This window comes from Pteropus vampyrus, unplaced genomic scaffold, assembly GCF_000151845.1.
Source record: "Pteropus vampyrus isolate Shadow unplaced genomic scaffold, Pvam_2.0 Scaffold16, whole genome shotgun sequence".
NCBI classification, from domain to species: Eukaryota; Metazoa; Chordata; class Mammalia; order Chiroptera; family Pteropodidae; genus Pteropus; species Pteropus vampyrus.
The window spans coordinates 4,351,511-4,359,124 of NW_011888797.1; the positions used below are offsets into that span (position 1 = coordinate 4,351,511).

General features: G+C 48.1%; 1 protein-coding gene across 1 annotated transcript in view; it reads left to right on the forward strand.

Annotated features, from left to right (window-relative positions):
- LOC111735994 overlaps positions 1-7,614 on the forward strand; it is a 52,898-nt gene that overhangs the window by 40,503 nt on the left and 4,781 nt on the right. The window lies entirely within an intron of this gene.

Consider the following 7,614-nt stretch of genomic DNA (forward strand, 5'->3'; position numbering starts at 1 on the left):
TCCCCGCACCCTTGCTGTCCTCTGTTGCCCCTCTCCCCGCCCCCGTGGCCATAGGGCTGCCACCCTAGAGTCTAGGGCGTTCTGAGCCCCGTGCACCCAGCACAGCCAGCCCAGGGCCTAAATCAGATTCATACAGCTTTGCAGTATTCAATTGTGAACTTTTAATCCCGCACCCCAGGTGACCCATAAGCTCTCTCTATTTTTCCCTGTAGCTGTCTTTTGAGATACATTGGCCAGGCCTTGTTAATGGTTTGTTTTTTGTTTTTTTTTTTTTTTCCGCTGTGATTTATTAGATTAGAAGCTCAGTTTTTGGCCTCTCTCCTCCTTGGGAGACGTTCTTGCTTCGTCTCCATAAAATGTTGCTGTTGGGGCTTTTCCTGGTTTATTACTTTGCATTAATACCTGGCAGCTTATATCTGAGCTCTCCTTTTATTTCCTTAATGTACAATATTGCCTCCCCTTCAGAGGGCCTGGGCCTTGCTAAGGGTTTGTTGACCTCTCATTTTTCACGTTGGGAGGTTAAGAGTTTGCATTTGTCAGTCCCAGCCTAGTGATAAGTGGCACAGAGATTTTTAAATGGTTTGTTTTAAGCCACGTGACTAATCAGGGGCAAAATGAACCAAGGATGCTAGAAATGAGCAAGAAAGGAAGAAGGCAAATGAACTTCTGACGTGTACTGCCCTTTGGTGTCTTACAAGACATTTGTTTTTAGCTTGGTGTTTGTGAAACAGGTAGAAAGGATTCCTTGAGCTAATAAAGAAGCAATCAATAGAAAGGGATGTAGGAACAAAGTGCTGTGATGATTGTGATGCTGAATCTATTAAGTTCTACATATACTTCCCCTCCAAACCCTGTCTTAGTAGAGGGATTACCAGCCCCTCGCATTGGGGGATTTTGATTGGATGACAAAGCCATCAGTCAGTTTTGCCCTGGGTTTGTGTGCGGCTCATTGACAGGGTCTTAGTCTCAGTGCATCTGATTCTCCGAAAGAAGTAAGGAAGGAGAGGTGGAATTGGATGAATGCAGCAGGCTGGCGGATTTATCTGGTGACTTCAGGGAATAAACTGGGAGGAGGTTCCTTGGGTTCTGATCTCTGGAGGGTCCCGGGCGGGAAGGTAGGTTTGATCGAGGGAGTTGATTCCATCCCTAGTGCAGGGCTGGCATTTAGTGCCAACAGAGTCTGCCGTGAAGGACACTTCATTACCCTCCGAGTCCTTGAAGATTGGAGGGGCTCTGAGTTTCTTAGCCTTAGAGACAGGAAGTGGAGCCCCTTTTTAGAGCATTCCAGAATCCATATCTCAGTCTGGAGACAGAGGAGAAAGATGCTTGAGATACTACTCCGCTCTTTGAATTCACAGCTGGGTCATCAGCCCAGTTATGTCTTTTGTAGCTTTTGTGCCCTCGATCAGGGGTCCCCAACTCCCCAGGCCATGGACTGGTACTGGTCCCTGGCCTGTTAGGATCTAGGCCGCACAGCAGGAGGTGAGTGGTGGGCCAGCAAGCAAAGCCTCATCTGTATTTGCAGCTGCTCCCCAGCGCCAGCATCACCACCTCGGCTTCACCTCAGATCATCAGGCATTAGCTTCTCATAGGAGTACTGGTCCCTGGTACCAAAAATGTTGGGGACTGCTGCCCTTGATTGTAAAGCCTTCTGCCTGGACATTACTGAGGAGGGACAGGTGTTAGAATATGCCCTGAGTGGACACATGATTGGGCCCCTGGATCCAGGAAGTAACAAGAGAGCTAATGCTGGTAAAGAGCTCAGCCCAGGGCCTGGCCCTGTAAAGTCAGCCTGGAGAAAATGAACTTGTGAGTTATGGTCTGCGTGTACCGAGTTCCTTCAGGTGCCCCCAGAAGCTGGATGAAGGAACCAGCCTCCCGCTAGGAGCGCCGTGGAGCCTAGAGCGTTTGCAGAAGGTCGTTGGAGAGATTTTAAGTGCTTTCCGACCAACCCTGGTGTCAGTCGCTGTGGAAATTCTTAATCAGACACGTGGCCCCTGCCGATTTTAGGGGAAGGCACAGTTTGGGACAAACACCTGACCTTTCCCTCTCTTCCCGACAGCACGTGGGCAGGACAGAGGCTCCTAGCTCAGCTCATCCATGACCTCAGCTGCTCTTCCCTTAGGCCTTCTAAGTGCTTGGCTGTTAGAACCCACTGGTTTGGCCAGGTAATTCGGTTAACGGAGGTGTACACTTTTTGGAGTACCTGTTGGTTTGCAGTGAGTCAAAAAAAAAAAATAACCCCCACCCCCAAACAGAGCTCAAGTCTTCACCCCAGACTGCTAGTAATTTAATTGGATGGAAATGATATGATTTGTGAGTGATGATTTATTTCCATCCCTCTGCAATCAGTCTTTTATCTTTTTAGGCCCGCCCCTGCATGTGTGAAACAATTAAGGTGTGAGCCAGCTGGGAGACAGCACCGGGCGCTAAATTGGGTAGCTGGCAGGCCTTGTGCAGTTCTGACTATCAAGTGCGAAATGAGTTAGACAAGGAGGAGGCTGATGTGCAGAGCCAGCGGGGAAGGGTTCCTGAAAGAAGCACAGCAATGGAAATGAATAAAACTTTTGTTAGAATCTCAACATTCCTGAGGGCCAGAATGCAGGAGAGGTGAGTTCAGAAGGAGCTCCTTATGTAGAGTCAGCAAGATAAGTGTCTTATTGGCATTTCTCAAACTGGATTCAGCAAATCTGGGCCGGGCCTAGGATTCTGCCTTTCTATCAAGCTCCAGAGTGATGCTGATGCTGCTGGTCTGAGGACCACCCTTGCATAGCGAGGTCTTAGATAATATTTAGATTAGGTATTAATCTGTAGATCTAGATAATGTAATTAAAGGTGTTAGTTACAAGGAGAAGAAACTATTGGCACATAGGACTTACATGCCTCCCTAAACATTCTCAGGGTGGCGCATGGCATTGTATGGCCTGCATTAGATGCTACCTGTATCACTTCTTAGGTGTGTGACTCTGGTGTCTTAGTTCACTTGGGCTGCTATCACGAAATATGGACTGAGTAGCTTATAAACAACAGAAATTGATTTCTCAGAGCCTGGAGGCTGGAAGTCGGAGGGCAGGGTGCCAGCGTGGTTGGGTGAGGACCCTCTTCCTGGTTCATGGCTGGTGCCTTCTCTCTGTGCCCTCATGTGGTGGAAGGGGCTGGGGATCTCTCTGGAGCCTCAGTTTTCTCTTTGTAAGACAGAGGGAGGCTTACTGGGTAGAGATGAACGAGATGGTGCAGGAAAAGTGCCTGGCATGTTGGATGCACCCAGCGAATGTCAGCTTTTCTTTCTTGCTTTTCAGAGAACCTCCAGTGATGAGTCTGCTCCCATCTGGAAACTGGTTCTAGCTCTCTGGCTATCTTTCTTGGGGGTATTGTGTACCCTCAAGGTCATTCTCTAATGACCATCTTGCAAGAGAGTTGGTGGCTGTGAAGGAAATGCTCCCCACTGCCTCTCGAGGTTATACAGCTGTAGAAAAGTTGGAAAAGTCGTGTGTATGTTTCACTTCGCAGGACTGCAGTCAGTTGGAGCAGCCTCACCTGACTCCATCAAGCTGTGTTGATGGAATTAGTGGCAGATTTAGGCACCAATGGCCCATGCATTTAGGAGAATCAGACATCTCAGGGCTGCCTTCAGTCCTGCTGAGTGCCATCACTGCGGATGCCACCTCGGTGTCCCCGAAGCACCTGCTAGGGGCGGGCATGCTGGTCGGATCTCAGCTTATGGCAGCCCAAGGACTCAGTGTGATTTGGTTTTCTTCAGTCAGCTGTCAGTGACACCGCTGAGTGGGGCGGAGGCCTGAGTCACTTATAAAGAGGGTGAAATCTTAGAATTTAGGGCCCTTGCTATGTTCTGGTCTAGTGCTTCGTAAAAGCCAGGTCGCGGATGAGGTACATTAGGATATCTTGAAAAAGCAGATTCTGGGCCTTACTTGGGGGTTCCTAGTAGCTCTGGATGGTTGGGTAGAGCATGCCTTCGTTGTATTTTTAAAACCACTCCCAAGTGAGTCTCGTATGCAGCGAGCTTCCAGTCTTTTTGGTGCTGGCACTTGATGCCAAGGTACACATCTGTGATTCGCCCAGCTTCACAGAGCAGTCAGTGACAGACGTAGAGCCACACCCAGTCTTTGGAACTTAGAACTTCTTTTTTGGGCTTACAGACCCCTCTGAGACAAACCTCTGTAATTTTTGCTTATAAACCTCTGATTCATGCCAGAAATTCAGCTCAGCCAAACGTGGTCCCCTCTAAACCAGTGGTCCTCAGCTGGGGACCAGGGGACATTGGGCAACTGCTGGAGATATTTTTGTCATGACTTGGGGAGGAAGGGGAGGCACTACTGGCATCTAGTGGGTAAAGACCAGGGGTACTGCTAAATATGCTGCAGTGCACCAGACACCCCTCACAGCAAAAATGATCGAGCCCAAAATGTCAGTACTGCTGAGGTGAGAGACCTTGGTCTAGCCCAGTGCTTCCCAGACTTAACTGCACTTGGTCATGATTTAGCAGGTCTGGGGTACGGCCTGGAATTCTGCATTTCTCACAAGCTCCTTGCTGACGTTGACGCTCTCCTTCTGGGGATCACACTTCACACAGCAAGCGTTTTCTAGAGCAGTCAATTTCAGGGTGACCCTGATATGGATTGGAATCATAACTCTATTACTTAATTAGCCGTATGACCTTGGGGAAGTTAACTTAACCTCTAAGTTCCTTCATCTGTGAAATGGGGATAATGTTACTTGGGGTCAAATGAGATAATATTTGTAAAGAGCTTAGTGGGGTTCTTGGCCTTGGCGAGCAGTCAATAAATGTAGCTGTTATTTTCACTACCATTATTATTATTTGCTTAGCTCTTCAGTTCTATTTTTCTAATATTTCATTTATCTTCTTTGTGCCTAATGTTTTGCTAAAATAGGAATAGTTGGGAGGAGATGCAAAGGATTATCTCTGCGATGGTGAATTGTAAAGTTAACTGGTGTTATTTTCACTCATAAGTCACCCCACCCTCTGGCACTGGGTGGGAACTGAGGCTGGAATAGGAGATGTAAGATCAGCTATGTTCATCACATCCCTGAAACACTGCAGTTATACTGCACTCAGTCACCAAAAGTGACTGTGGAAAGGATGTCCTGAAAATGAGGTACCCGTTTCCTAGGTTTTTATTCTAATAACGGTTTTATGGATAATAGAGAAGCGTGACAAGTAAACATGGCTATCCAATTTGACCAGCATTCAGAAATATTTGATGTCTAGCAGAGGGGTATTTCAGAGCAGGTTCAAAGCCCAGCATTGCCATGTATCAGCCATGTGACCTGGGAATCATTTAACATCTCAAAGCCTCAGTTTCCTCATCTCTAAAATGGGAGAAAAATGGTACCTACTTCCAGAGTTGAAGTGAGGCCGATGTGAGATGAAGCATGCATATTACTTACTGACTATGGACCAGTATCACTCTAGGCCTCCAATTTGAGGTCGTCGCTAGGAAGGCTGTCTACAAGGGTTAGTACATTAGAATTACGTGGGAAACTTATTAAGAACAGAGCTTCTAAGGCCTCTCTGGGGTAGTTGAATTCACTAGGTCCAGGCTGAGGCTCAGGAATCAGCATTTCAAGTAAGCACCCCAGGGGCATACTGGGATTGGTGTGCCAGTGCTAAGTCCTAGTGCTAAGGTTAGAGAGGTCACCTTTGGTACCGTGGTGTCCAGCAGAGATGGAAACCCGGCTGGGCGGAGAGGTAAAAGGACACGGTAAGTCCTGAGCATTGTTCTGACAGACCTTTTATTTTGGCAGAGGCTTATGCTTTCTTTGCCAAGCCATCCTTTATTACTTGGAAAGAGGAGGGGGAGTGGGGAGGGGAGAAGGGACATCTACAGCTGGCTGTCAGAACAGTTGACCTCCAGATGGGATAACCTCAGAGCCAGGTTTAAGCAATCTGGAAGCCAGAAGTGGAGGTGAGGGAGGTGAGAGCAGAGGCAGGTGCTAGAGGCCTTTCTGCAGATTTCCTGATAAATGTGAAAACTCAAGACTGTCAAGCCGGAAGGCTTTGCGGGGGGGTGAGTTTGGGGAGGAAGTCAGGTGCAGAAGAAGCCTCCCTGGATCCAGGTGCTAGCCCCCAGGAGGCATCTTCGGAAGAAAGGGTGTGAGCTGTGAGAGTGCCTTGCAGGCAAAGGCAGGGTGAGCTCAGGTGTGCGAGCTCCCTCTGTGTGCTGTGGAGCTCCTGGGGAGAGCAGATGGCTTCCATCACTGCCAGCGCTAAATCAATGACTAGTGGGGTGAACGCTGCCAATTAGCAGGATATCAGGATCCCTTCCCCCAGTCTAAAGGGTCCCATCTGGGCACCCAGGCAGAGCACTTTGCCTCCTGATGATAAAGATTCAGCTCTTAACTGCTTTACTGAGAAGTTAAGGTGCATGAAATGGATAAGAGCAAAGACTATAGAGCCACTGCCTGCTTTCACGTTCCAGCTTGGCTACGTACCAGCTGTGCAAGCTTGATAAAGTTACTTCACTCTTCCATGCCTCAGTTTCTCCATGCATAAAATGAGAACGATGACAGTAGTACTCTATCAGCTATTGCCACAATAATGCTGCCCAGCTAACGACCACTAAGCCTGAGTAGCACACACTAATAACTTGACTGTTCACACATCTGGGTGGCCAGAGGGCTCTCTGATCTTGGCCGGCCTTGCTCACATGTCTGAGGGTCACTAATCCGGAATGACCTTGGCCGGTGTGATTGAGGTAGTTCCCTCTGCTCCACATGTCTCTCATCCTCTGGCAGCGTAGCCCAGGCCAGTCCTCATGGATTTGACAAAGGTGCAAGAGCCTGCAAGCCGCTCAGACAGTGCTTTTAAATCTCCTGTAGGATGTCTGCTAAGATTCCATTGACCAAAGCAAGTCACACAGCCGAGCTCAGAGTTGGTATGGGGCAGTGTCCTGCCCAGAGCGGCACGAAAAGTTACATGGCCGAAGGAGTGTATCAGGGAGGGATGAAGAAATGGGGTCCTTTTTTTTTTTGTAATTTACCGCAATTGCTAAACTCACAGTTTCTTATATTACAAGCAAACCGTCACCCACCCAATGGTCATTCTTATGACGTAGGGTGATATGATTATTATTATTATTTTTTTGGATGTGATAATCATGCAAGAGAATGTCATGGTGGCGGCAGGAAACATCTCTTGTGATGATTTATTTGGTGGGACAGCCCTTCTAAGAGCTGACCCACCGTTACTGCCAGCAAACCAGCACCACCACCGTCACAACTGGAATTGTTGTTACCAGGTTTCAAACCCTTGCCACATCATCTGCTCTGATCACTTTCCTAGCCAGCTTCCCGCCAACAGGTAATAGTACTCTACTGTTCCGTGTCTTGTACCTGCTTCTGTTAACTTGTACTGGGTTTGAAGTACACTGTTTATTGGTGGGTCTCCTGTTTGCCCCTCTACAAGGGGGCAGAAAACATGTCTCTGTACCCTAATATCTAGACCAGAACCTGACATATAGCAGGTGCTCAATTAATACCTGTTGGGGACTATCGACAGAGGTGTTTTACCTCACTCTAGTGATACCCTCATTCTAAGGCCAAAGACTGCTGTGGCTTCGGAGGCACAAAACAAGA